The sequence below is a fragment of the Lagopus muta genome, chromosome 5 (assembly GCF_023343835.1).
Source record: "Lagopus muta isolate bLagMut1 chromosome 5, bLagMut1 primary, whole genome shotgun sequence".
In the NCBI taxonomy this organism is placed as follows: domain Eukaryota; kingdom Metazoa; phylum Chordata; class Aves; order Galliformes; family Phasianidae; genus Lagopus; species Lagopus muta.
The window spans coordinates 20,504,015-20,531,806 of NC_064437.1; the positions used below are offsets into that span (position 1 = coordinate 20,504,015).

Genomic DNA, 27,792 nt, shown 5'->3' on the forward strand with positions numbered 1-27,792 from the left:
TCCACAGTTTGGTCTCCATAAGTATTCAGCAAGCATCAATGAATGGCAATGGATGCCATTTTTCCTGCATGTCAGATACCATTTTGTCAGACTGCTCTTCTACTGCCATCTGTCATGCAGCCAGAAAATGCAATGGAATGCTGGTGAGAGCCAACATACACCTCTGACATTGCCGACTGATACAGTAAATTTGGAGGCATTACTTTTGGAGCAGCCCAGTATGTAAAAACACGTCATGCTTATCACCTCAGTAATCAATTGTAATGATGTTAAAAATTCATGTCGCTGTGTGCTACTCCTTACTTGTGATTTTCAGCATATTCAAATTCAGCTGTGTTGGACAGAAGCTTGGTGAGTTCTTCACAGGTGTTAACAATGCAAATCTTTTCCCATGACTAATCTTTTGGGATATTTTCATCTCTTATAAGTTTATCTTCTCTGGCTGGATGAATGTAATTGAACAGAAACCATATTTGAAGAGGAAAGGTTGAATTGTAGAAATTATAAAATTGCTTCTTGTGATTTTTCCCTGATAATTACTTAGAAAAAGTTTTTGTTTTTGTTTTTTTTAGGTGAATATTTCTGCTGATAAGTGAATATCCAGAGGAGTAGGTAAATACAGATGTCTGGAAATACTCCCAAGGTTAAATGAGCAATAGGGGAGCCTTCAGGAGTGCTTAGGAAGAAAACTCAGCTCTGTGCAGCTGTGGATTACTAAAGTCCTCCTTTGGTCTTAACTGAATACCAAAGCAGAGCTGGGGTAAGCTGTGGTGGGGCACGATTTCATGCTAACATTCTGCATTGGAGAAAATCAACCTTCTTCTTGGCAAGCCTTTTCTAGGCAAGTTTTATGCCTGTCTGTCTATCTATATCTATGTAAGCAGCTTCAATTCTAATTTCTTGCACAAATACTTTCCTTCAATAATCTAACTTATTGGCATACAAAGAAAAAAGATATTAATTAATTACAAAACCTTTTCAAAGCTTATCTAGCAGCTATTTACTAGAAATAGGAACAGGGTATTTGACTATGTGAGAAAAGAACAGATTTCTGTGGAACAGGCAAGGGGAAATTACTTCCACGTATGTACCAGTAACAGGTGTTGTGAACTCATCCATCATCGTACACAGCACTCAGGAGCAGAAAGCAGCTTCTCCTTAGAGCATTATTAATAAAATATTAGGAATATGTTCCCTTGGAGGGAGGAGAGGAGAAAGAGTCCTAAAGTGAATGTTTAGTGGCACATAAAATCTTTTGAATTTGGTAGCTAGGTAATCTGTTTTTTCAAGATATGTGCAGGGAGAACAGTTATGCCCTCTGCTCCCTGCAAAAAACAAGCCCCTCACAAAAACCAAAAGCAAAAAAGGCCCTGCACCTTCACTTGAGGCAGACTGGATGCAGTAAGTCTTACCTCAGGACCCTGCATCCTGAAACACCCCACGTGCTCTGATGAGTTTCTCCCAGTCTCTCCCCCTGAGGGACACCAGACGTGCTTCACCTCCCGCTGCCCGGCCTTGTGTGGGTGTGCCTGAGCTGGCTGCTAATGCAAAGTGGAAGGCAGCAAAAGCAAGCGGCTCAGCATGGCACTTTGTATCCTGCTGGGGGGCTCTCCTAGCAGAACCAGGAACGAGGGCTGCCTGGGAGCTGGGGGACAGAGGAGTGGCACGTAATGCCCACTGCATTGGCTTAACTGCCACAGGAGGCAGGAGGAATTGAGGCTTACTGCTGGTGCAATGGCTTGGGTCCGGTGCAGATGAGAGCTTTTGCTTCTTTCTGTCTTCCCAACAAACAAGTGCAAAATTTGTCCCAATTTCAAAGCCAGCTTTTGTTGGGAAGCGTACTGGACAGCAGAGAAAAGTGGGGCAAAGGCCATTCAGAAATAATGATTTCTGATCATTTTATTAATAACTGTGAGAAATGTGGCACCTGGCAAGAGAGATAAGTGGATTTTCCTAAGCTCTGTTATAGGCAGGTAAATATTGCTCTGGTTTATGGCAGTAATAATTAAACAGTGCACTAGTCTTTATCTTGACAATTTAAAATTTAAGGTAGTTGTTTTCTGGAGGCATATGATGAAATCTGGACACCCGCAACTTCTTCAGATGTAAGCTTCATGGTAAAACACTGTATCTATTCTGTCCAGCAGATGTATTTCACAAGCACGTGTAGCAGTGAAGAAACACAGCTTTTTCATTGTCTTCTGAATCATGTAGGCACCACTTTCGATAAATATCGCAGTTCTTAAAAAACAGAACAAATAGACTTAAGATCTGAGAAATGCTTAATTCCTTCAAGAGCACATCTCCCCAGTGCAGCCACATGAATAATAGATTAGTATAACATATTAATTAATATTTTTATATCTATTTATACTGTGTGCCCAGAGTTTGTCAGACCTTATCCTCATTTCATTTTAAATGCTTGGATGACTCTGGAATTGGGGTGTCTGTATTTCTGGGGAGAGCAGGAACCTGTGGGATTTCTGAGGAGCCCCAGCTGGCAGAGAACAGCCTTAGGTCAGACCACTGGCACATCTGCTGTGATGTGCGTGGAGCTGTTCTGCCCTCCTCTTTGCATAGTGCTCAGACCAAGTCCTGCATCTCAAACTGAGGCTTCGGGGGTACTTCAGCCCTCTCCCTTAATAGCTGTAAATTCCCATCAATCTCTTGCTAACACCACTGTGCTTTCTTCTGTTCACCACTGCCTATCCTCCCACTAGGCTGAAGCGTTTTTCTGTGGTGCAGACAATGGTGTGCACAACTGAGGTAGATACCTAACGGTGAGCTCTAGAAAGCCCCATAAAACAAATAGATAAATGCAGGGAAAAAAATTTAGTAGAGTAGTAGTGGAAGAATAATTTAAAAAGAAGCTTTCATCAGACACCAGCAGGCCTTAATGACTTCACCTGGGTTCCCCTGAGTCATGACTAGCCTCACCTGTGCACCTACCCACATGGCTGTGGGGCCATATAAACTCTTGGGTGGAGCCTCAGCTGTTTCTTTGAGCTGTGCTAAATGTGGGTCTGATCGTGCATTGTTCTTTGAGTTTTCTGGTTTGACTGTATATCTCTTGTAGTCTTCCTGATGACTGTTGGTGACTCGCTGCTGCTCTGCTCAACCAGCTCCTGTGCTGTGGGACCATGCTCTTGGTAAGGTTCCTACCCATTTTGTGTTACGTTTGCTGTTGGCTGCTAGTTTGTTTCCTTTTAAGGTACAGTTGGCCTTTGCTGCTCTCTCACAGTCTTTGTGCCAAGAAGTTACTGCTTTCAGTTCATTTAAGACTCACCAGTTGAAAGACTTAACTCTACTCAAGGAATGTCTACTCTACTGTTTCTTTTCTTCAAAGCCCACAAGATCTGGTTTAGAAAACAAAAAATACTCAGAGCAAAGTCCTGAGTTAAGGGCTGTGCTGAAGTCAGTGAAGCAAGTCCTGTATGTTAGGTAAACATACATTTTCTGAATGTCTGGATTTTTTTGTCAGTGTTCTTGTATTGGTGTTACTGGTCTTCATTTTGCAAGATTAATTTTACTTCTCTGCAGCAGAGAACTACTCTTTGTTTAGTTTACTGAGATTTCCCTTGTGAGTAAAGCCAGCAGTAATCGTGCTCATTTTTCCACATTCTGCTCTTCTCTCTACACTTTTTTCAAAGAAGTTCTCTTTATTCCTTCATGGAGTGAGCTCTAATGTTCTGTAACGAAGCACATGGATTTGGTGGGACTTGTGTGTGCCTTTCTCTTGAAATATAAAGGCTCTTTGATTGGAACATGGATCTTTCTCAGGTAGCAATTACATGGTATCACAGGATTTTGTGTTTTGATGTGTAATTTTGGTTTTTTATTTCATTATGGGAGAAGCAATTTTGCTCACAGAGGCTACAATGAATGGCAGTTAAAAAGAACATGCTCTGTTTCTTCTGTGGTATCTGTGCAGAATCTGACTGACTTTCACATGACCTTGCTTGTGAAGAACTTGCAGCAGGTGATTGCAATATGGCAGGTGCCCTTCTCATTACTTAACTTGCACCTGCAGCAGGCAGAGGACTTCTCCTGATGAGAGGCTGGAGAGAGCTGGGGCACGTACAAGGTGTGGCTGAAGCCTGTTTCTGCTGACTAGCAACTGCTTTGGGTTACCATTAACTCACTGCCATGTTGGACACTTGTACATCAGTTCATGGGAGGTAATGACTGAACAATAACAATTGATTTTTTTCACTTCATATTAACGGTGTGGAAAGTTGTGATCAGTTAGTGAGGTGGGGTTTGCCAGTGTATGTGGTGCTATTTTGCAGCAGAAGAAGCATCATCTTTTCTTTCCCGTATCCCTCTCCTATGTGTCAAGAAGCTGTATAAAATTCTGTCGTTAAGGTATCACAACTTCACCATCTGTGAAATAGACAATTTTACAATGAATTTCAGTCTTGAAACAAATGTCTGTTAAGCTTAAAATAAATAAATGCATTAGATCAATTATTTACCCAAAGCACACTGAGACAAATGACAAACAGTGAATGACAGAAGAGGGATGGAATGGGGTGGAAGTTCTTTCTGACTCAAAGATCAGTGTTCAGGTGAACGTAGAGAGGGACTGACTTGGGCTGGTGGAGATGGAAACCAGCTTTGTCATTTTTATTGAAGACAATTAACCAGAGTCCTAACTTATCCCAGAGTGAGCTGCTTTAGTGTAGTCACTGACATTGTGGTTGTATAAAACCCTGGGAATGGCAGGAGGGGAGTCTTCATTTTGAAGTTTAAAAAGTAATTTTGCACAGACAGTAGGATTTTGGCATAAAGTTAGGCCTCTCTGTGTCACTTCTCCTATAGCTTAAGAAACTAGCAGAATCCAAATGAAATCAAGCTCAAAATGTTTCCACAATATGAGTAAAAGCACATTTTGTTACATCGAACACTGACATTTACATCTTGCTTCTTTGTTCTGTTACTATCTGATCTTATTCCCCCCTCTCCCTTTTGACTTTAGATACCATTTCTCTCTTTTTGTCTGGTCTGCTGCTGTCTTCTGCTGTGGACAGAATTTCTCTTGCTGCTGCTTCCCAAGTTCTCTCTTACCTTGGCCCCCACACTGAGCACCTTCTGAAATGCAGTTGTTGAGGAAGTTCAGCTTTTTCTCAAGTTAGTCTTTAGTACTGCTTGGAGTAACAGCGCTGCTTCTGTAGCTGAAATTGCTGCTTTTCTAGAAAAATGAGATTTGGTAAATAATCTACATGTACAGTGGTAACACAGCGGGCAGCACTAGTAACCTAAACTGCATTTTTTGCATTGCCTTTAGAAGACTAAGGATTGCTTTTAACCTTAGAGCTCGCAGTGTCCTGTCTTCCTGGATGGTGTTTTTTGCCGCAGTTGGAGTTGGATCCGCATACTTTTGTTGTGCTGGAAGGTTGCAACCCGCAAGGTTCCTTCAGTTACCATGTTCCTCTGATGCTGAGGGCTATTGGGACCCATTTCCGCTTTGCTGTGAAGGCAGCTGAGCTTGGAAAGGCTGCTTTGTAGGGAGATTTCCCTGAGCAGAACAATTCATGAAACTACAAACTCAGTGGCTGCCACTTACAGAAACCATATTCTGTTTCTTACAGCAAAAACAATGAAAAAGCTCTGTTTCTGGGACTTTATAATAGCTTCAAATCCCATAAGAATCTAATCCTTATTCTATTGCAGAAGATGGTTGAGAAAAGCTTTAGATCAGGCAGCCAGGTTAATATGTCATTCATGAGAGGTAACTGCTGATAAGACCTTGATTACTCTAGAAGTAGTTGTGATCCCACTTCAGTATGGTCATCCTGCTCAAAATTGAAGCTTCCTGCAGTTTTCTCAGTTCTGTCTGTGATTCTGCCAAGCCACCTTCGAGCTGAGATGACTAGGAAATATATGTTGATGTTGAAATGAAACCTCTGTGAAATGAGACTTCTGTGTGCACTGCAGAGCTCTGAGTTGGCTTCTCAGTTTGAAGCTACCTGTAGGCCCTGTTGTCCCACCAAGCTCCTGAAGAGCTGCGAAGGAGAGTTTGCTACTCGCAGTTTTGTGAAATGCTCACCACATTTAAAGTATGTCTTGAAAGAACTGCATAACTTAGAGATGATAGGAAGAATAGCAAGTAGGTGTAGTGTGAGCTTGCTTTCAGATTGAGCTCCACTAATATCTACGTTCCTTCACGATGAGAGATGTTTCCAGAATCATCCACCGGCTTCATAACTGGGTGCGCAGACTTGCAAGCAAGGAGCTAGGTTTCATGTGACATATTAGTGTTTTTATCCTGGCATAAAGGTCTTCAAAGCATTTTTTCAATATTTTACAAAGGTATGATGTTAAGTTACAGCAGCATTATTGGCAAATGTTATTTCTATTGACATTTCAGACTAAACAAGGTGAATTGTTTTTGTTCTGGCAGATGAAATGCAAGTATGTCTGAATGCTGAATTGTACTGACTTAATGCTTATCGAAGAGTCACAGCTTTTGTTTCATCTGCCCTGGTGGTATTTAAACAGGACAGCCTTAATAACAGAAGAGGAATCCACTGAATTTTAAGACAAACTTTTAGAATTGAATGCCATTCTTAAAAAGGGGCTGATAGAGCTAGTTTGGTTAGGTAAGTTTCTGCTGGATTTAAGTGCCTGGTTACTTCCTCATTTTAAATGGGTTGAATTGTCATTAGCTGAGTTCTGCAGATAGTATCTTAGGGTGAAACAGAGGTGGTGGTGAGGAGGCAAAGCCTTTTGCTTCTTATCTTAGCAGTGTGAACATCAGTAGAGAGCCACTTGGCTCATGCTTCCTGAATGACAGGGCAGAGATCCTGTGAGTACCTAAGGAAGCTGCCTTGCTCCAACTGCCTGTACATACCATGAATTATCCATTCTGGGAGGAAGGCAGGAGGCATGTGTGTTTTTGCAGGCAATTACATCATGTTCTGTGGACTCCTCCTATGTTTCCTACTCCACGTGCTGTGGACAGTTCTCAATTTCTTTGTTCTTTCTCCTTCTCTGAATTAAATGAAATCTTTATTAACGTTCCAGAAAAACAGTAGTGTGAGGCAATGCTGTTAGTGCTAATATAAGCAGTCTCTGCAGAAAAACATGTAGCTTGTTCACAGGGAGGAACTATACTGTAGTGGGATTTCCTGTACATCTGTGCTTAAGTGCAGTATGTTTCATCCTGGTAAGGAAAATGCAACATACAAAGCATTAGAACAGATCTGTAATACAGAATAGGAAAAAATATCCATATGATGTGTAAAAATTCCTTTATCATGCCAGTGTTTGTCTTAACATGAACAGTCATATCCAAGCTGTCTTGATGGGCTGCCTTTCCAATATAGACACAATGAGAAGACAGTAGCCTATTGAACTGTTATGTACTGTAAGTAATGTGCACTGGACTGTATCTGCAGTCTCAGAAGTGTTTTAATTGTGTGATGTGATTTATTATATTGGAAGGTACCAGAAATGTGGCATACATAGCAATGTGTAAAATGCACAAAGCGATACAGGCTTGTCTGTGCTTAAGGTGGTTAGAATGCTTTAGGAGAGCTTCAACCAGTGTTTCAAGTTATGATTTTGCAGAATGCTACTAATCTGAGAAAATTCATACCAGAGGGCACTGTCAGCTGGTGTCATTACATGTCCCATCTGTCTATAAGACTCATGCAATGTCAGTTAATCACTTCAGGTACTGTAATTGAAGAGAGCTTTTTTTAAAGTCAGTATTGAGCTGATTCCTGCTTGCTGAAGATCTAGTCCAAGGTTCATAAACCACAGTGAAATAAGAGATAACAAATAATAGAGAAGTACAAATTATAAGTGAGACAGATGAAAACAGTCTTCAGCTTTTACTAGTTGTAAAACCCCAGTTCTTATACATGCTATAATTTGCAGTGTGTTCTGTTTTGTGGTGTAAATTCTGTGTTTTGCTATGTGTGGAAAAATATTCTGCTTAATTTCATCCCTTCAGCCTAGATTCACGGCAGCTGAACTGATCATCCTGGAATTACAGTTGGTGGGTCATATGCATAAGAAGCTTTCTACTTATATTTCATTTGCCTCAGTCTATTAGAGCTATTTTAATTTGAAGGACAAACGATCTGAAATGCAATTTGTGCTTTCAAAATGCTTGGTCACAAAAGGCAGCACTGTCATGTTGGGGATTGGAGAGAGACGTGCTTCACATTGCAGACTTTTTTCATGCTTCTGTGTGCCATCATGATGCAAGTAATTGGAAAGAGAAGGGTGACTGTGGCACATGCAGTAGGCTCTTGCAGTCCTAAGGCCTGACTTCTTTCAGCTTTGGCTTCAGTAGCATATTTGGGAATTCACTTGAGCTTGGGAACCTTGGCTAATGAGCTCAGGAGCCAAACTGGAACATGATGTATTTGAACTTGCAGGCAGTGAATGACTGGCACTGAGCAGAAATGATCCATGTTGTGAAGCTTTAGGGTGCCATTAGCTTTGAAAAAATACTTACTGTCTGTTCCTGAAATACTAACTTTTTGAGGCACAGAGGTCTTTTTGAATTTTCTTGAATAAGGCATAAGGTAATCCCTCTTCTAGGCATTATGCATGTGCATCCTGCAGTGAAAAAATGTGTGTCCTTGGGCCTGTGGGACAAATTCTTCCCTTGGTTATGTGAGAGAAAATGCAGAATAAAGTCATAGCTGCTACCGAGTTTTTTTGGTGCTCAGTGATGCAAATGAGAGCCGAATTCATCCCACTGCCTGTATCTGCTGCTTTGCATAGAACTGCTCGCTGTGCTGAAATGTATTTGTAAGAATGTGTCTGTAGTTTACATTTCCAATTTTAATTTTTGAGCCATGTGCAAGAGACTCCAGGGAACACTGTGTACTGTCAGCAGAAGTTATCTTTCTGATGAATCAGGCACATTGTTTGTACTCCTGCGTTTGATAGACGTGTTGTAATAAGGTCCTGAACTGCTTACTGTGTCTTTATGTACCTTCCCTCTCAGCAGTTGTAACTATTGTGCTGCTTGACCTATATTAATGGTACTACAAACAACAAGTTTAACCATTAACTTGAGAACCCTGTTTGAATGGATTTTGTCAAGAGATGAGAACTGAAGATTTAAGGAAGTAAAAATTAAGAAGAGGGCTAACCGGTGTGAAGCTTTTTCAGTGCTTGTGGATCTGAGTAGAGAATGGGAAGGAGTTGGAAGACCTGAGATAAAAACCTAACATCACTGAGTCTGAACATGTCAGTCAGTGTATGGAAAAGCAGGACCTTAGATATTTTTCTTCGCTAATAAATATTGTGGTTTATTCTTTGGTTATGCCTGTGAGGTGATCTCCTATTATCTATGTATACATGTACTGTGTAGTGAGAGAGGGATATGCAGAAGGGGGAGTGTGTCGTCTGCTGCTGCCAGCTGGGAGAGGGAGGCTGGCTCTTAGTTGCTTGGAAAAGGTGAAAGTTGCAGAGCCCAAGTGAAAGGAGCCAGTGTCAGGGGTTGGTTCTTCAGGCACTGGAAAAGCAGTCTGATTTAGCTTGATGTAGTTGAGCTGCGTTTCAGGAACCTGTTCTGTGCGCATTATTTGAATTCTAGGTCTGTTAAAAGTCAAATCGCATTTCTGATGCATACGATATCTTAAGAATAAGCAGCTGTGATTACTGATCTGTGGTAACTGACCCTATGTGTGCATAAAGCCAATGGTGAATGTGGGATGGTTCAATATCTGGTATGATTTGTTTTTTCATGAGCAAACAGTTGTGTGCTGCTGAGTTCACCAACATCAGTGGTTTTTGAGGTCCTTACAGAGTCGCTATGCAGAACTTTTTTTTCTAAGCTGTTGTACTCTGGGTTATGCCTTGGCAAAAGCTTTGTCTTCTCTGATAAAGCTGCCACATCTTATGCATGCAGGCATCTAAATCTGCTACTGTTTTTATTTGGTTATCTCTTCTGGCTGGGATTTCACCACTCTGTCTGTATGGGATGTACGTGGGTATCTTGTGTAACTGGACAGTGTGTGTCCTCCTGGGGCCTGTAACTGACAGTGCCAGGAAGATGTGCTTTAGCCAAAAGTGGTGCTTGATAAGTGAAAATGTCAGTGGTTCATGGTCTGTGTTGGAGCTGTTCAGGTTTGTTATTACAGCTCTGAATTAAGCATTAAATTTGTGCACAGGCAAGTGAGGGACTCAGTTTTTGTTCTGAGAGCCTCCTGCAAAGGCTGCTGCTGAGGCACGGAGTTTCTTGTTTTACACGAAATGCAGCAAAAAGTGCAGGTAGTCCTTATTACTGTGAATAAACCGGGGTGACCAGACCTTAGTTTTACCACTAAGATATTTGGTTGGAACAGGCAGACTGAGACAAAGCCTTGTCATCCAGATCTCAGGAGTTGTTAACTTAGCAGTGCTCTTTGGGCTGTGGTTTGAGGATTGTAAACACTTAAATAAACCACAAAAAGCTCTGTCATAGGAAGGGAAGTGCAGGGCAGGATTGTCAACATTGTAGTGATGTGTGAGCAAAGTTGGTGAGAGAAGCCCAAAAGCAGTGACTTCCTTCTGTGTCCTGGATTCCAGAGAAAGGCACAAACTGCTCTGACTAGGAAGCGAGCTCAATTAGACTCACCAGGAAAAAACAAAAGCATTAGGGGAGGCTAATGGGGACCAAACAGAAATGTAGCTCTGCCAATAGAGCTGTTCTTGCATCTAGGTTTCTGCACTTTTTTCTTTAGATGGCAGTAATTCTAAAAGCATTTACACTTACACAGGCTTTTACCAGTTTAATTTCTTTGTAGGTGATTCCTACAGACAAAATTTTCAGCTTACATTTAATTCCTGAAACTCTAAAGAAGCAAGTTTAGCTGAGAGAACTCCCTTAAAAAGTGTGTCCATACACCTCATTGCCTAAGGTTAATCTGGACTAGTAGCTGGTTTCTTTTCAGTCCTGAGCAGCTATGGGAGCAGACCAGGCCTCATGGCTTCTCCTCTTTCCTTGTCTTAGTCTGTCCCTTCAGCTAGCGAAGCAGCTATGTTCAGATTGAGGGCACAGTATGGTGATTTCATTTGGAATCTGAACTTTTGTTCTAGCAGCTGTGCTGGCTGGCACCTGTGCAAGGAAATGTAGCACTTCCCATTGTATTGGTACAACTGTATGGTTTTTATTTTGCTCTGAGCCTAATGGCATGTTCCGGCTTAAAATCATGAGAGGGCCTGGCAGCTGAGCTTTTGAACTGTCTGTTTGCAGCTCTGGTGAACATCTCCCTGCAACACTGTGGGCTCAGACCAGCCTGCAAGTCATCAGGGTCTTTTTGTCACTCTAGACTAGCAAGCATGCAAGAGTCCCACCTGAAGTCACTTGTTCAGATGTCTGTGTTAGCCTGATAGGGAGAAAAGGAAAGCTCTGAAGTGACTATTTCAGCCCCCTTCTTGCCACTTGTCATATGTGAAAAACAAAAAATCTTGTTACCTAAGTAAATATGGGCAAGAGGTTAAGTTAAAGCAGCATGCTAACTCGGTGCCCTGTTAGAGCTTGCCAAGAGGTGTATTATTAGACCAGGGACAACAAATTGACACAACAGAGCCTAATTTGGTGGTTACTTTTGACCCTTTCAGTCTATCCTGCGTTAAGTCCTCCTCTGTACGGCAGCAGTCATGATGAGATATCATGTCTCAGTATCTTGATACTTTCTGTGCTAAAAGGTTAGTGTGAGCTGTCATGAGAGAATTTTCTCATATCAGAGCTATAAACCTTATCTCAGTAAATAGAATAAAACTGGCTAATGATCGCCAACTTTATTTTCTTTTCTTTCAGGGGATGGGTTTGAGAAGGTAGTAATTTCTTTCAGCAACACAGAAGACATCTTAGTCTTCATTATATATCAGTGAAGATAAGTAGCCTTTGTTAGGCTGCTGAACATTACTGTTCTCGTGTAAAGAGTGTATGTATGGCGTGTGCAGCTAGCTAGATGGATAGATGTTTCTGAACATTGGTGTCCTGAGCTCATTCTTTTGTTATATATGCTGACCTGCTGCGGAAGTCAGTGGAAGTCCTGCATATCTTAGGACTGATTTCTCTTATTGAAAATATCGCAGAGAAGACAAACTCATTAGAACCATCAGGGAGAAGTGGAAACAACTTGAGTTCATTATGTGGCTCTTCTGTAATGGAGAGTTGCCAGCAGGAGACAACTGTATGTATGTACAGAACTGCATCTGGGAGGTTAATCTAAATTCCTTGATAGCAGCTTTTTATGGTGCTTGTAGTTATTGCAAACTATGTGCAAGGTAAAGATGAAGAGTGTGGAAGTCTGTTGTGGTATGGCAAGAGATCATGTTTGCAAACAGCTACATTTTTAAGTAGCTCAGTGATTGAATGTGCAGTACTGATCTTTATACAACTTGGCAACCTCTACATGCATGTGTAAAACAGGTAATAAAAATAGTATAGGAACACGTGTTCAAAAGTATCCAAAAGACAGGCATAATGTCAAGGATTCACTGAAAATCAGGACTTCATGCAGCTCAGTATATCTGTACTTTTAAAATTGACACAGAAGGTCTCTTAGATTGAGAGGTGTTTTTGTAGCCTCTCCTGATTACTTTCTCTGAGCTTCTCAGTGCTCACTCTTCTTTACTTATCACTTGCTCCTGCAGTCTCCTTCTACGTGTTTTGATGATGGTGTTCATTTGGTGTTCATTTTTGTCAGTTATGTCAGAGAATGCTATAGTTTCTAAGTAAAATAGTTTTGTATGTTTCTTGCACCTTCTACCTTATGAACTCTGTAGTAGTGTACACAGGTTATCAAAAACTGTTCTGTTCTGAACTGTGTTAACCAGAAATGCATGTTTATAGTATGTGTATTTAATGGCACATTACAATCACATAGTATAAGGACAATAATTACAATAGCTCAATGGAAAGTATGTTGCTTGAAATGATAGTGAACTAACTAGGATTTGGAGTTGTACAAAATGAAGTTTGGGTGGACCTTTTTCAAGAGTTTAGACTGTAATGTGTTGTACTCTCTGCAGACTGTCTTTATTTGGGAAAATGCCTTGTATTCAATTAGAAGTATTTTGGGGGGGGGGGGGGGGGGGGTACAAGGCTAGCTCAGACCAACAAAGGGCATCTGGTGGTCAGGGCCTACTAGAGGCTGCCTGATCAAGGGGAGCCTGTGGAGGAGGCCTTGTTGCTTCAATTACAAGAAGCTTTGTGCTTGTGGGCTCTCATATCCTGATGAGGGATTTAAATCACCTAGATGTCTACTGGGAAAGTAACACAGCAAGCTGCAAACAAACTAGGAGTCTCCTGGAGTGTTTTGAGAATAACTTTCTGGTCCAAATATTAGACAAACTGGCCAGAGAAAGAGCTTTACTAGACCTGGTGCTCATCAGTGCAGAGGAATTAAAGAAGTTAAGATTGGAAGTAGTCTGGGCTGTAGTAACTATGCCCTGGTTGAGTTTGCGATTTCAAGGAGTATGATTGTAGCACAATCAGGACCCTGAACTTCAACAGAATGAAGTTCTGTCTTTTTAAGGAATTACTGAATGAGATCCCCTGGGAAGCTGTCCTTAAGGGTGAAGAAGTGCAGTGAGCAGGGTTGGCGGCACTATAAGAATGCCTTTCTAAGAGCATGAGCCCTTCATCCCCCCCAGCATAAGAAATGAAGCAGAGGAGGTAGGAAACTGTTGTGACTGAAGAAGGATCTGCAGGAAAAGAGGGGCATGTATGGAAGTGGATACAGAGATGGGTGGCTTGGGGAATAATAAAGGGTGTCAAGGCTGGCCTTGTTGGATAGCGAACTGGTTAGGTGGTTGCAGCCAGTGGGTTGTTATCAGTTGCTCTATGCCCAGGTGGAGGCTGGACATAGAGAGGTGTCAGCCTTGGCAGTGGTGCTTTTTAACATCTTTATCAATGACATGGTGGGCATTGAGTGCACCTTCAGCAAGCTTGAGGATGTTGATCTGAGTGGTGCAGTTGATATGACAGAATGGGTGACATCTGGAGAGACCTGGACAAGTCTGAGAAGGGCTCATGAGTATCTAATAAGGTTCAACAAGTCTAAGCACAATGTGTTGCATAGGGCAATCCCAAATGGCTCCAGACTGGGAGAAGTCATGGAGAACAGCCCTGTGGAGAAGGACTTGAGGATCATAGTTGATGAAAAGCTGGATGTGAGCCAGAAGTATGTGCTTGCAGCATGGAAGGTCAAGAGTATTCTGGTTTGTACCAAGAGGTGGCTGGGAGTACAAGGGAGCCGATTGTCCCCCTCTGCTCGGCCTTTGTGAGACCACATCTGCAGTGCTGCATCCAAGTCTTGGGCCCCCTGCACAAGAAGGATGTGGAGTTCTTGGATTGGATCCAGAGGAGAGCCATGAAGATCTGAGAGCTGGAGCACATCTCCTGTTAAGAAAGATTGAGGGAACTGGGCTTGTTCTGTCTGGAGAAGATACTGGGGAGACCTCATTGTGGCCTTCCAGTACTTGAAGGGAGCTTGTAATCAGGAGGGGAACTTTGTACAGTCTGTTGGTGATAGAAAAAAAAGGAAATGGTTTTAAACTAAAAGAGCGAAGATTTTGATCAGATGTTAAGTGGAAATTTTTAATGGAGTGCCATGAGATGCTGGAACAGGTTGCCCAGAAAGGCTGTGGCTGCCCCTTTTGTGGAGGTGTTCAAGTCAGGGTTGGGTGGAGCCCTGGGCAGCCCACAGCAGGGGACTGGAACTAGGTGATATTTAAGTTGGCTTCCAACACACTCTACAGTTCTGAGTGCTGTTGCAGCCTCCTAGTACTCAGCAGTGTCAATTAAGGTATTTTGGAATGATTTGAACTTGATAATTGTTGATATTTGAATGTCTTAGTAAGTGCTTTTCTTCACAAAGCACTTGTTATTAACAGCAGAACATTAAAGGGGTGCGGAAGGTAGATGGTGAATCTTCTGTGGTCAGATGTTGCAAACCTCTGAGAAATAGCTAAACTGTTATCAGTAGCAGATTAATGAAGAGGTTCAGAATTCAAGGACCCGCATCATTACAAGCTGCTTCAGATAATGCAGAGAAGTGTGCCTGCCTCTCCTGTCCTGTTGGTTGGCTTTGGTTGATCTGCTAGCTACTAAACCAATGCATGGTCATTACTAGTGTTTACCAAGAGGTATTTATGATCCAAGAAAATAGGGGCAAAAACTAAATGCTTGAGTACTCTTCCCTTACCCTATTCACAACATGTGTCCTATTAGGGGAACTGTAGCTGGACCAAGATCTCAGGGACTGCTGATCTGGCTTTCACTCAGGTCCAAAATAAGTCCTAGTTTGTGATATTGCTTGGGACCAGCATCCTGAGACCATTTTATTGACCAGAGTTGTTGGGGAAAAGTCATCTTGGAGACAAGTGTGAAAGTTGAAATGGCAACTTTTCCTTGTAAAAATGTCCAGTTGCTCTAATGCTTCAGATATGGGGATGAACTAGAAGTGTTCATAAAGCAGACTTTGGTTTTACTACCTCCACTCAAAATGCAAGTCTTCAGAACCACAGGTCAGCCTGCAGTTGCTCTTTTGGACCTCTTTTGGACTTTAAAAGTAACACCTCTTATTGTGAGAGGCTTAATGGTGCTTTTAGTAAGATATTAAATACCTTATTCTTTGGGGAGCCTGGACATGCTGTGTATGATGAGATGGACCAAATGGATCTTTACAACAGCAAGACTAAATGTACAAGTGGTTGTGCTGCTTTAAAAACAGGAAAAAACCCTCTTGTGTTGCATCATTCTGGCTGGGAGGTGCTCAAAGTTATTGTGACAGGACGGTATTTTGAGCAATTGTTGGTGATTTGTTTTTTAGCGCACAAAGAAAGTAATAAATCTGTCACCCTGAAAAATCAGGTTGTGACCTAAAGGAAGGAGCAAATTGTGGCTTTAGGTAAAAAAGAGTGACCTGTCTATGAGGGTCATTTATCATTATAACAAAATTGCTGGTGCTCTGCTCACTGACCAGAAAGAAAGGCTGTGGTAAGCAGAATCAAGGGATGCAAGCATCCGAATATTTTTAACTGATCAATATTTTCAGGATTTACAAGCAGCCAAAAACCCGTCAGCATGTGGAGTAAGTGTGCTATGCATCTGTTCTGAAAAAGAGAACAAGGGATAAGAGGTTCAATTTGGTGATTAAAATATATTTTAGATTTTGAATAAATAGTATAATTCAAAACAATTAGTATGGTGGATATAGTAGATACCCACTTTATTTAGATATTATAATATTTAGATATCATAAAAAACAGTAGAATTAAAAAAAAAAGAAACTATCTTGCTACAGATGCCCTTAGCAACCTGTGTACCTCGTACAGTGGTACAGAAAATTGGAATCAAACTAAGTTTCAAAGAAGGATAAAAACAATAAGCAGCAACATAAATCTTTTCAAGGTGGTGTTGGCATTTGCTTTCTAGTACTGCATGTGGCACATGCAGAAAGTCTGAGGAAACTGTCTCAGAATTCACATATACTATTTTTGTTGTTTGGAATCAGCAGTCCCAAACTGCTTCTAATTAAAAGAGAAACAACCTCCAGCCTCTTGTTTCTTGCCACACCATTTATTGTGTTATCCCAAATGTGAAGTTGTGGGTATCTTACTAAAAAAAAGAAATAGCAGAACAAATTTGGTGCCCCAGCTGAGGCTCACAGGTTGCATTCATTGTGAAGGATACGTTCAACAAGTTAGTCATACCAGCTGGATGTGTTGTGAAATAGAAGATCAAAATGAGTTCTGTTTGCCAATATTCTCAAGTATCAAATCTTTCAGACTTAAAAATACCTAGAATTAATTTTTTAAAACACAATTCCTGCTGCTCATCATCTCCTGGTAGAATTTTTTCACTGCAATCTGTTTATACAGAGAGAGTCTGCAAATGCATAATAAAAGGGAAGTTGGGAGCGAATGCAATTTCTTGTACAGTAATTTACATGCCAGCTTCTAATTTCAGTTGATTGCCTTAGTGCAGGAGTCTCTTATCAGACTAGAACATCCAATGCTAAACCAATTCTAACATGTTTAGAAAAGCATTCCAGCTATCACCTATTGTTAGGTATTACCAGTACTGCACTATATTAAGAATACTTAAAGCTATTTCAGTACAATTTGCGAGAGTATTTCAATTTATAGAGACTGGTGAAGTGCTGTAAAATTTCAGTGTATCATACAGGATGTAATGATAAAAATAATATAGAAGGTGAAATAGTATAAATTCATAACATGAGCCATCATTTTATTGCCCACTGATAATGCTGCATTAATTTATCTTTGTTTAGGAAATAATTTTAGCATAATTTTTAATCACAAATATTAACACTTGACTACGTGGCTATGTATAATTTCTTAGACTGGGGCCAATGTGCCCATATCTCTGGTTTAGTTCTACACCAGGGTGTCATGTCAGATCTTAGCACTTACCTTGGAAGATGAGGCTGAACAGAAGCTTCGTGGCACATGCTTTGAATAAATCAGGCTTTTTTTCAGCAGGTCTTCTCTTCTGAGAAATCCAAGTCAGCCTGGAAAGTACCCCAAGTTTGCCATCAGATAACAGCATTTTCATTTTTCTCCTTCCTGAGAATATCTTGAAATTTATCTGTATCCTGATAGTATATCTTTTCTAATTCCAATTAAGAAAAGCAGGAAATGAAAGTTCTATAATGAACATGCCTTAAAAATATTTTTGTCCAATTAGATTTAAACTTCAGTATTAAATGCTGTGTGCTCAGTTCTTGTACTTGGGAATCTTTTAATTCTGTTTAAAACAGTTTTCTCTAAATTGGCACAACCACAGAAGATTCTGTTCTCCATATCAGACTGGCATTCACACGAAAACAGAATCAACTCAACCTGTGACTCTGTGCCAGTAAGAGTGGCTTTGGTAATATGTTAAGCGAGGTCAGATTTCCAGCATTGCTTTCATCTCTTGTTCTTTAATTACCGTATTATAGGCTTTGTTTATGCTCTCATTAAAACCATTATCCAAGTGTTTTCCAACAATGTTTTTGTTGTAAACTCTAATATTCATGTATGGAAAATGCCTTGTAAGTAATAGAAAATCCTGGCAGAAATTGATTAGCTGGGAGATTCATGAAAGCCCTTATCCGAATCTGTTTCTTAAACTTCATCTGATTCAGCATATTGCTACAGGTCACTAAAGGTCTGTAGCGCGAGATTTCTTGTGTGAAGGTAGCATAGAAATGTGGCCTTACTCTGGCTTCCTTCTGGTATCTTCCAGCTTAATACCACTCTAAAAATGAGCACGGCTTTAACTCCTGTTTCAACCAGGTTCTTCCTTGAAGCCTGGGACTAAATCGCTAGGGAGCTGGGTCCTCTGCCCAGCAGAGCTGAGGAGAGGCATCCTTCTATTCACAGGGAGCATTACACTGAGACAGAGGAGATTCCATCTGACTCAGCAGTGAAGATCACTACTTATGAAATTATGAAAGCATGAAAAAAGAGCAAAAACATTGCTCCAGAATGTGTGGCTTTTTTTTGCAGTCACTCGGTACAAGTTTTGTTGTTTTACTGTGCTTGCAAGCAATAGTTCAACTTTCTTTTTCCCCTATCCCTCTGGATGCCTAATAGTATATTTTCTTTCCCACTTAATGTGGTGGAAGGGAGAACTTTGTTCAAATTTTCATCTTTTGAACTTTGTTGAAACTAGCTTGTTTAAAAATGTAAATTAATTGAAGGAAAACCAACAAAAGCATAAGAAAATCCAGGGAGACAATTGTGAAATGATGGCATACAGGAATTGATTTAGGAATTGATGAGTTATTTTCCCGCTCTATTGGGAAGATTTTTCTTTTCCTCATACCTTGATGCTTTATTTTTTTTTAATCACTTGATAAAAACTGGAATAAATCCAGATCACAGTAGTGAAGGAAGGCACAAGGAGGGAAGCAAACTAAAGGCCTCCATGTTCGTAAGGTATTTCACCATAAATACAGCTGTTTTCAGCAATTTTTTGAATGGATTTGAGGGAGGTTTGATGTCACGTGAAACCCTCTAAGCAATATTGATATTGCTCTGTCCACAAGGTGCAGTTGGTGTTCATTTCAGTGATGAAGATCTATAGCACTTTGGTCTGATTCAGGGATTCCCTCAGGATTGAAGTTTTACATTTTAGTAAGCAGCAAGAGATTGAATTTACTAGAAGGTAATAGCAAGTTGTAGGCAGCAACTGAAGGAGACATCTTTACTCACCAAAGAACATTTGTACTTTTTGAGCACAAAGCTGGATGCCGAAGCCTCTATTCAGTTAACAGAGTATAATGTGCCACTTAATCTGCTCATCTGAGAGTGGTAGCAAAGACTGAGGAGGCATAAAGAGTTCATGGAAGAAGAGCATGTGTATTTGTGTATAATCCAGGATCCAAATAATTTGGAGTTTGTTATCAAAGGTGTGGATAATCCTTCCTATACGAAGAAATTAAAACTAGTAAAACTCAAAAATACTAATCCTAAAGGCACTTCTTAAATAAATGTAGATAAACTATCAAGATTTCTGAATTCTCTATGTCGTTCTAGTACAGAAAGCACTTAATGCCCATGATACTACTGCTGCTATTCTCACACACTCATTAACTAAATTCTAAAAGTAAAAGGCGAAAAAGATTAAAAGCCTGGTAGGAGCCATCCACTTAGATAACTAACATTTTATTTTTTAAGAACATGTTTGATTTAGATGTGAAGTTTTATAAGGCTGAAGTGACAGGCTTTGTCTGCCCAAGTTTTTCTTAAATTTTTAGAAACAGCTGTGCTTGCATGATGCACTGTAGACTGTCGCTTAGATGAAGCTGGGATAAGCAACTAATCAATCATATACAGGTAATAGACATCAGAGATCCTGCTTTGCAAGGCGTTCTCTGATTTATGCTGTGAGGTTGTGTTTTTTATGGTACTTTTAGAATATTTGTGACTGTTTTTACAACCAGGTCACAAACACAAAACCATTATTTCTTTTAAAGCCATTGATCAACAGTTTTGATTAAATTTGTACGTATTTCAAGTACATTCAGGCTGGATGCCACCAGGTGCAATGAAGGGAGGTTGCTTTGAAAATTGCAGTATTAAGCCCAAACAGCTATTGACCATCATCACCTTGCAGAGTCACTTACAGTGGAGGGATGTAAAATACAATCAAGTTGAAAAGGCAGTGGGTATCACTCAGCCTGTGCTGCCTTTACTCTTAGTTCAAAGATTGCATAAACTTCAGCACAGGAGAGATCCATTGTCCATTAAGCACCAAGGAACTTTCAGCTAAGAAATTTCAATTAATTTTTAGACTGCTTCATTAGTTCTGAAGTGTTAACATCTTTAACTTGGTAGCAGTAAAGCCGTGAGGTTCAAAAACTGTTGCAGAAGTGAAATAAAGAGAGAAAAAAGAGATGCATGCCCATAGCTGGTACATAATAACACATGGCTGTCTGAAGTTGTTGCTTGTAAGCAATTAGTGTGGGCTGTTTTTGGTTATGTCTGTTACCACTATGCTTATTAGCAAGTGGCTATTTCAACCAGTTCTGGGTTGCTTGGTACAGAATAGAATGGATTAAAGCAGGGTGAGTTCAGCAGAGGCCTCCAAGCTTCTGGGGGGGCTGCAGTTTGTGTCCTGTGAGGTGGGACTGGGGCTCCCTTCTGCAGGAGGATAAGAGTGCTGTGGAGAATTAGCTGCAGGAAGTTGGGCCAGACCTTCACTGACTGGGAACCTAAGGCTGTAGCTGAAAATTGAGGTGGGGATAGAAGGAAAAGAGTCAGTGTAACAAAATATAGGAGTTTTGGGGGGAAGCTGGGCAACTGTTATCTTGGAGGTGCAGCCTGATGTGGGTTCAGGGCCGAGGCTGCTCTGAGCAGTATGCTGAACTGGACAGCCCTGAAATCCTTTTCACACAGGAGAGCTGTACTTCTGTTTTTCCTAACAGGATTAGTTAATGAGTGTGTCCTGGTAAATATAGCAATTTTGGAACTGTCTGGATCATCCAGAAGACTTTTCAGATGTATGTAGAGGAGTTTGGAGTGTAACTGGGCTCACTTCTAAAAACTGTAACCAAGAGCTGCGTCCTTGGGAATCTGTTCTCACTTCTAGTTTAGTCTATCTGAAGGGCATTATTCTAGCAAACCCATAATAGAGCCAGAGCATATATAGTGCTCATTGATGGCAATGTAGAGCATAAGGGCACCAGCAGGGCAATAGCAAAAGCAGGCAAGGCCTGTAGAACATTGCACTTCTGGGTGAGTGATCAAGGCTAAATGCATGTGAGAATGAGGAAGATGGGATCAAGTTCCCTTTAACTACAGTTTGGACTGATGACTTGACTATCCTGATAAGATTAAGAACAAGACATTACAATAGAAGCAATGGAGTTCAGCCTGTAGCTCGCAGACAAAATTAAATGCCATCTTAACTCTATCCTTGAGGAAAACTACAGTGTAATGTTGAGGGAACTACATGTTCCTCGATACTGTGCTAAGGAGGCATCATAATGAAAAATCTTATCTGTTTGTAAACTAGTGTTTTGTCTTGGATCTACCAGTGGACAGGCTATTCTGATGCCCTTCTGTTTGCTTTGCTCACTCTTGTCCTCAAGTGCTAGTGCTTGCTTCAGCTCCAGAGCTCCAGCCTTCCTAACCAAGACTGTTTTCATTAAAAATCAATGTAACTCTGATATTTTTGGTACAAATGCGCAGTAGAATTATAGTCAGTGGGACACTGAGAAGCTGTAATCTGACTGATTTAAAAACCTTTGCTCGGGGTATGGTCATTTAGGCCAGTGGAGAGGAACGGCATCCTGATTTTCTGAAGTGTCTATCAGTAATACCTCATGTTTCCTTTTCAGAACCTTTGTATTTAACATGAATTATTATTTCCTCCTGTTGTCTCAGGCGGCGTATCCCTGTGCTGTAGTCCAAGAGGCAGGCTGCAAAAAGAGCTTTCTAAGTAAGCTAGGCCTACGTTGTAAATAAATGAGGGTTGCTCTGAAAGTAATGCCTCTTATTTAGGCCCATGATGTTGGAGGTGGATGTTGGTAGTATAGCAGGAGAGATGGAGCCTTCTTGTCAATATTGTTACTTGTGTGACAGATGGCAGCAGAGGGGCAGTCTGACAAAACGGTTTCTGACGTGGAAGTGTGTATGGAAGCAAAGGTGTGTCACTGAATTCTTCCATATGGGGAAAAAATGGCACTCCTTGACACATTCATCAGTGCTTGCTGAATGTTGATGGAGATTCAAACAGCCAATGTGAGTGCAGTGAGGTGGTGGGTGGTATGTTTTAGCAGTGGTGACAGTGATATGAATATAAGAATATAAGCCATGTTCTGGACAGTTATGCACGGCTATTTTACCACAAAATGGAGAGGTCTTGATCAGCTCAATTGTGGAGAACAATTAGGAAGCTGTGTATGGAGCTGAATATTGGCTTCAGTACATTGGAAATGACAGACGCAGTGCTGGATTATCCCAAAGGTGGGGTCCCACAAGTGCTCACACAGAAGCAGAAAGATCACCATGTGCAGGGCTATTGGGGCTGACTGAACCAATATGAGGTTGAAGGTGACAGTCTCCTGGATTGCATTATTCTGGTGCTGAGTTGTCAACGCTATGAACTGGAACCAAAACAGCAGTGAGTGTGAACAGAAATATGAATTCCCCATCAGATAAAAAGTTAAGGATGTAGCCCTCAGTAGATAAAGCAGTGTGCACTGTCTTATAGGATAGGAAAGGGGCGATCCTTCTGGATTTCCTGGAACCCTTGGCAAACTGGCTGATTGCTGAATGCTACTGTCATGATACTAAGCTTAAGGCTCAAACTTCCAGAGGCAGGCCAGAGAAGAAGGCAACCTTTCTTTTGCAATACGATAATGCTAGGTCCCATACCAGTCTAAAGGCTTTGGATCGCATTGCCGGTCTTGGCTGAGCTGTCCTATCGCATCCAGTGTGTAGTCTGGATTTAGGTCATCTGTGCTGTTGCAGATTCTTATCATGTGCTGTGCAAGCTCTCATTCATTGCTTGCATAAAATGTGTAACTAATAGTGGTCACTATGTTGAAAAATAGTGTTCTGTGGCTCAGAACATGCTCTATGAAACAGTGATATTCATGGAATGAATCATAGAATGGTCTGGGTTGAAAAGGACCACGTGTAGTTTCACCCCCCCTGCTTTGTGCAGGGTCGCCAACCACCAGACCAGGCTGCCCAGAGCCACATCCAGCCTGGCCTTGTATGCCTGCAGGGATGGGGCATCCACAACCTCCTTGGGTAACCTGTTCCAGTGCATCACCACCCTCGGAGTGAAAAACTTCCTCCTAATATTCAACCTGAACCTCCTGTCTCAGTTTTAAACCATTCCCCTTTGTCTTATCACTATCCATCCTCGTAATTGTGCTGCTTCTTTCTGTTGTAGTTTCTGCAGGAGTAAATAGGTGTTACTTATAGAGCAACGTAGTTTTAATTTTGTTTTTCCCTCGTTTGTTCTGTATGAGGGAGATTTTTGCTGAAGGAAAACAGTGTTAGTTTGGGGGCTATGGAAATAAATGCAAATAGTCTGAAATGACTGCAAACAAGCAATAAGACAAAAATGCCAACACTGGCAGTCTGTTAGCTGGCTCTCAGCTCTGCCTTGAGATATGACAGATACAGTGCTCATCGGGATGGAGGGATTTGCTGTATGGAGCTTCAGTACATCAAGATGTGACTACTCAAAATGGCAGCAACGCTTGTCCCAAAGGGACATGGGGAAATAGAGATCAGATCTAATAACTAGAAGTACTGTTCATTTCAGGTTATCTTAAATGCCTTAAATGAGGCAACCTGTAAGGGACAAAAAAAAAAAAGAAAAATGTGAAAACTTACAAAAATGTTATTAGAATCCCAGCCTGTGTTAATGATGCATAATACTGCAAAGGACACATCAGAGCCTTGAACTAAATGCAGAAAAGAGCATAGGTCTGGCTCTAATCTGTTGTGTGAGTGCTGTGATGAGTAATTGTTGCTTTCGATGCACTTAGGACTCTTCAATGGGGTCTGTTTTTCAGTGGAGCTGTGTATGGTGATCTGTGCATGGACAGAGCCACAAATGCAAACCCTTCGGCGTGTGTAGGTCCTGTTAACCTGTCTTCGTTGGCTGGTTTAGTACAGTAGTGAGGCATATAATGCTAGTGTACCTGGCGAGTCATTTGTTAAATAATTCTGCTCTTGATTTACTGTTCAGTGTTTTTTAGGTTCTTTACTGATATTACTGCATATTCCTCCTTTGCATTACAGTGTATTACTGCAAATAGCATTCATATAAACTTTTCTCCACGTTTGTTAGAGGGTTTAAGTGGTTGGGTGAGGTGCCAATTTTTGTAGTAGTAGCTATTCAGAAATGGTTCCCTTTCCAGAGCTGTAAGATATTTCTGAACAAAAAGATGGACCCTCTGATTGTGATGTAAAACCATCCTAGATGTCTGTGGGCAAAAACAACAGCAGAAAAGGCTTCTTTACAGACCTGCAGCAGAGACCCACTTCAGAACCAATTTTTATGGCCAACTTGCCTAACTACTAACTGGATTACCTGGCTATGATAATTTACAGCTTCACAACATTGCAGTTACCAAGTACTCCACCAGGGAAAAGACAATAAAACATATTACTACAGATCTTGTAATATATTATTGCTGGTATTAATGTGATGTTATCTCTGGGTTTGTCTCATGTTCTCAAAAGGGGAGTGGGGTGCAATCACTACCAAATGTTGTGCAATCCTTTCTCACTATGCTCCTGTTGGTGCTGAATATCTTCTTACAAGAGTTACAAGAGCTGAGCATCTTTAGATGCTAAAATTTCTTGTGCAAAGGCTTGATGTATTGAGCTATTGGCCTTCAGTACAAGCTGCAGCTACTACCAAATCAAATGCACAAATAGAATGCCAAATCTGTGATTTGGATAAAAAGAGATCTAGACAAACTTGTGAAGTGATCTAGAAGTTTTTTCAATAATCAAGGAAGCTGTCACTGACAGTTGCAGAGGAGGGTTGATATGGACAGTGTCTTGGCTGGTAATAAATGATGATGTGAAAGGAGGATTAATTTAAAGTTTTAAATTTAAAGTAATTTAAATTTGCTGTATTAAAGTCAGAAGTGTGATTTTCTTCCAGTGTCTATGAAGAACAGACTGCTCTTGCAGAACAGGATTGGTACTCTGGCTGTAGCTCTAGCAGATAAAATGGAGTTAAGGTAGAATTTTGTTAGTTAATTAAGCTTATTTTTGCATTTCAAATAATATTGATATGTCAGGCTTCAAACTGGGGTCAAGACCCATTAACAAATAAATGTAAACCTACACTGTTTTTTACTAATTGCAATTTATTCCAAGTCAGAAAATATTTGTCTGAATTAAGCTCAAGAAATAACAACTTTTCTTGCTTGATATACAATCTCAGTCATGTATAAGAGGAATAGTTATCATACGGAGTCCCGATGTTAATGTGGTTTCTGGGTCATGTCACACGCCGGTGTGAATAAGGTGTGAAGTGTTTCAGTGACTTGCCAAAAATAAAACTCAAGTGTGGGTCCTGATCCAGTGACCTATTCCTGGAAACACTGCTGCTGTAATCTCACTGAACAAACATAAAGCTTTTATGAAACATGAAAAATACACCGTTTTAAAGTAATGCCCTTAAAGGCAGCAAGTGGGGTTGTTGGGTAGTGTGCCTACTATCTTATTTTTTTTAGTCCTAGCTCCAAGTCCAGTTTGGCACAAGACTATTTTTGTGACTGTGTGAACACCCTACTTTGGATATTTGTGGAAAAATATTTCAGAGAGACATCTTCAAACAGAATTTACTGCGGAGAATGCTGATTGAGGTGGAAGTCGTGTAACCTCCTAGCAGGCAGTCTGTGGTACATGACTTAGGACCAGTGTGAAATACTAGTAATGAACTGAGTGACTCTAATGGGGATCTCTGAGCTCTGACATAAAGGCTGGAGAAGTTCTCCAAACCCAAGATAACAGATCACTTTAGAGGTAATCAAGTCTATACCCTTAGTGATGCCTAGCAAGAATTGCCCAGTGTCACACTAGCTGCCAAGGGAGAGGAAAAGTGGGAAATGAAAATCCTTTGTGTAAATAGATTTCCATGTATGTGAATATCAAATTCATTCATGTTAATGGGTGTTAAATAGAGAGAAAAGGCTCTACAGTACTACTGCTAGGAAAAGCATTGGACTAGTGCCCTGTTCAGCACTCATACGTAATGAATCCATGTCAATATCAGCTTAAACAAGACAGATCTGAGCATATGCACACGTAAGGTTAGATGCCAACTGCATACCAGTCATTTCAGACAAAAAAGAAAACTCCTGACTCAGACAATGCTTTCACAGCTACTGAGATAACAAACTGAAATTCCTAAAATGCAGGATGTCCTGCTGCACGAGGGGCCATTGAGAAGGTGGAAGGAAGTTGGACAATCCCAAAGAGAATGATTTGTACAAACTTATTATCAAGACCAAATCAGAAAACCAAATATGCAAGTAAACATATACTGAAATTATTACAGCTGGAAAACTTTGTCACGTGATATTTTAAAGGAGATACAGCCAGTACTGACAGTTTCAATGAAGGAGATAAATTTGTTCTTAGGTAATTGATAGGTTTTCATAAAAGTAGCTTTCTAATCTAGAGTGGATATAATCCTTAACTATGGAATAACTTCGGGTATATGAGACAACCATTAAAGCAACCTGGGGCCTTTTCCTATTCCCTTTCCAGGAGCAAAACTGTGAAATGTTTTAGGTCAAATTTTAACCTTCAGGAATTTGGTTTTGCTTATTATTAAGCTGTTCTATTGTTTCTTTTGCCCAGTCCTCTTAAACCACGCAAATTAGTAAAGAGAATTTTTTATATTAACTAGACTGTGATAAATACGAATGCTAAATCAAAATGCTTAACAGTTTTTGTGCGTATATTTGTATATATGAAAGTGCATTAATATAAATTTCAGTATTGTGTGTAAGTATATACATTTTTCCATTTCTATATATATACAAATTGACACAAATGTATGTTGAAGGAGTACAGACACTACAGTCTTTTCTATGTAATCTCTTGTGGGGGGAAATAAGTTTGGAAACAAAGGAGCTATCCAATAAAGCTGAATTGCCTCAGTTGGTGGGAATTTTTGCAATGAATATCACAGAACAACATGTTTGACCACAGGAAGCAATGTCAAAGACAGCAGTTTGTGGAATGCAGGGAAGCAACTTGCCTTAATGACTTTGAATACATATAAATAATGAAGCTTCTTTACGTTCTTCTAATAAATATCTGTACAGTTGAAGCATTCTCCCCCATTATGCTGCTCATTATATTAGAGAAATGTCTAAAGTCGATGCTTTTTCAGTCAGATGAAGTGGGTAACAGAACAGAAAAATATTTAGCTGAAGAAAAATCCTGGAAGCTTCTCAGTGGTGTCTGTGCAATGTTGTTCTCAAATATCAAATGAATGGTCATGACAATTAGCTCAGGCTCTGCCTTAGAAAGCATGGAATGGGATGCCGAAGTTCCTATACTATGATGCAACAAATTCTATTTTATTAGCAGGGCTTCAGTTTTCAGTTAGAAACAACTAAAACCTGCAATGTACTTTACTGTTTGTGATGTGACTCAGTGCTCCTTCATGGAGTAACTGATGCAACTTTTCAGACATTTCTTATAAGAAGAATATTTAGCAAAAAGGAAAGCAACAAACCAAGCAAACAACAAGCAAAAACAAATCCCCCACCAAAACTGAAAGTGACTTGAATGTAGTTAAGTTTGGTTTTTAAACTA

General features: G+C 40.5%; 1 long non-coding RNA gene across 4 annotated transcripts in view; it reads left to right on the forward strand.

Moving 5' to 3' along the window:
* The first annotated feature begins 3,016 nt into the window (after positions 1 to 3,016).
* LOC125694205 (uncharacterized) overlaps positions 3,017 to 27,792 on the forward strand; it is a 41,104-nt gene continuing 16,328 nt past the window's right edge. For 2 of the 4 annotated variants that reach the window (XR_007377455.1, XR_007377454.1), the window contains exons 1-2: positions 3,017 to 3,149; positions 4,031 to 4,178. This is a non-coding gene — a long non-coding RNA (uncharacterized LOC125694205). The remainder of the gene's footprint in view (positions 3,150 to 4,030; positions 4,179 to 27,792) is intronic. The other 2 variants (XR_007377453.1, XR_007377452.1) reach the window with 1 other exon arrangement.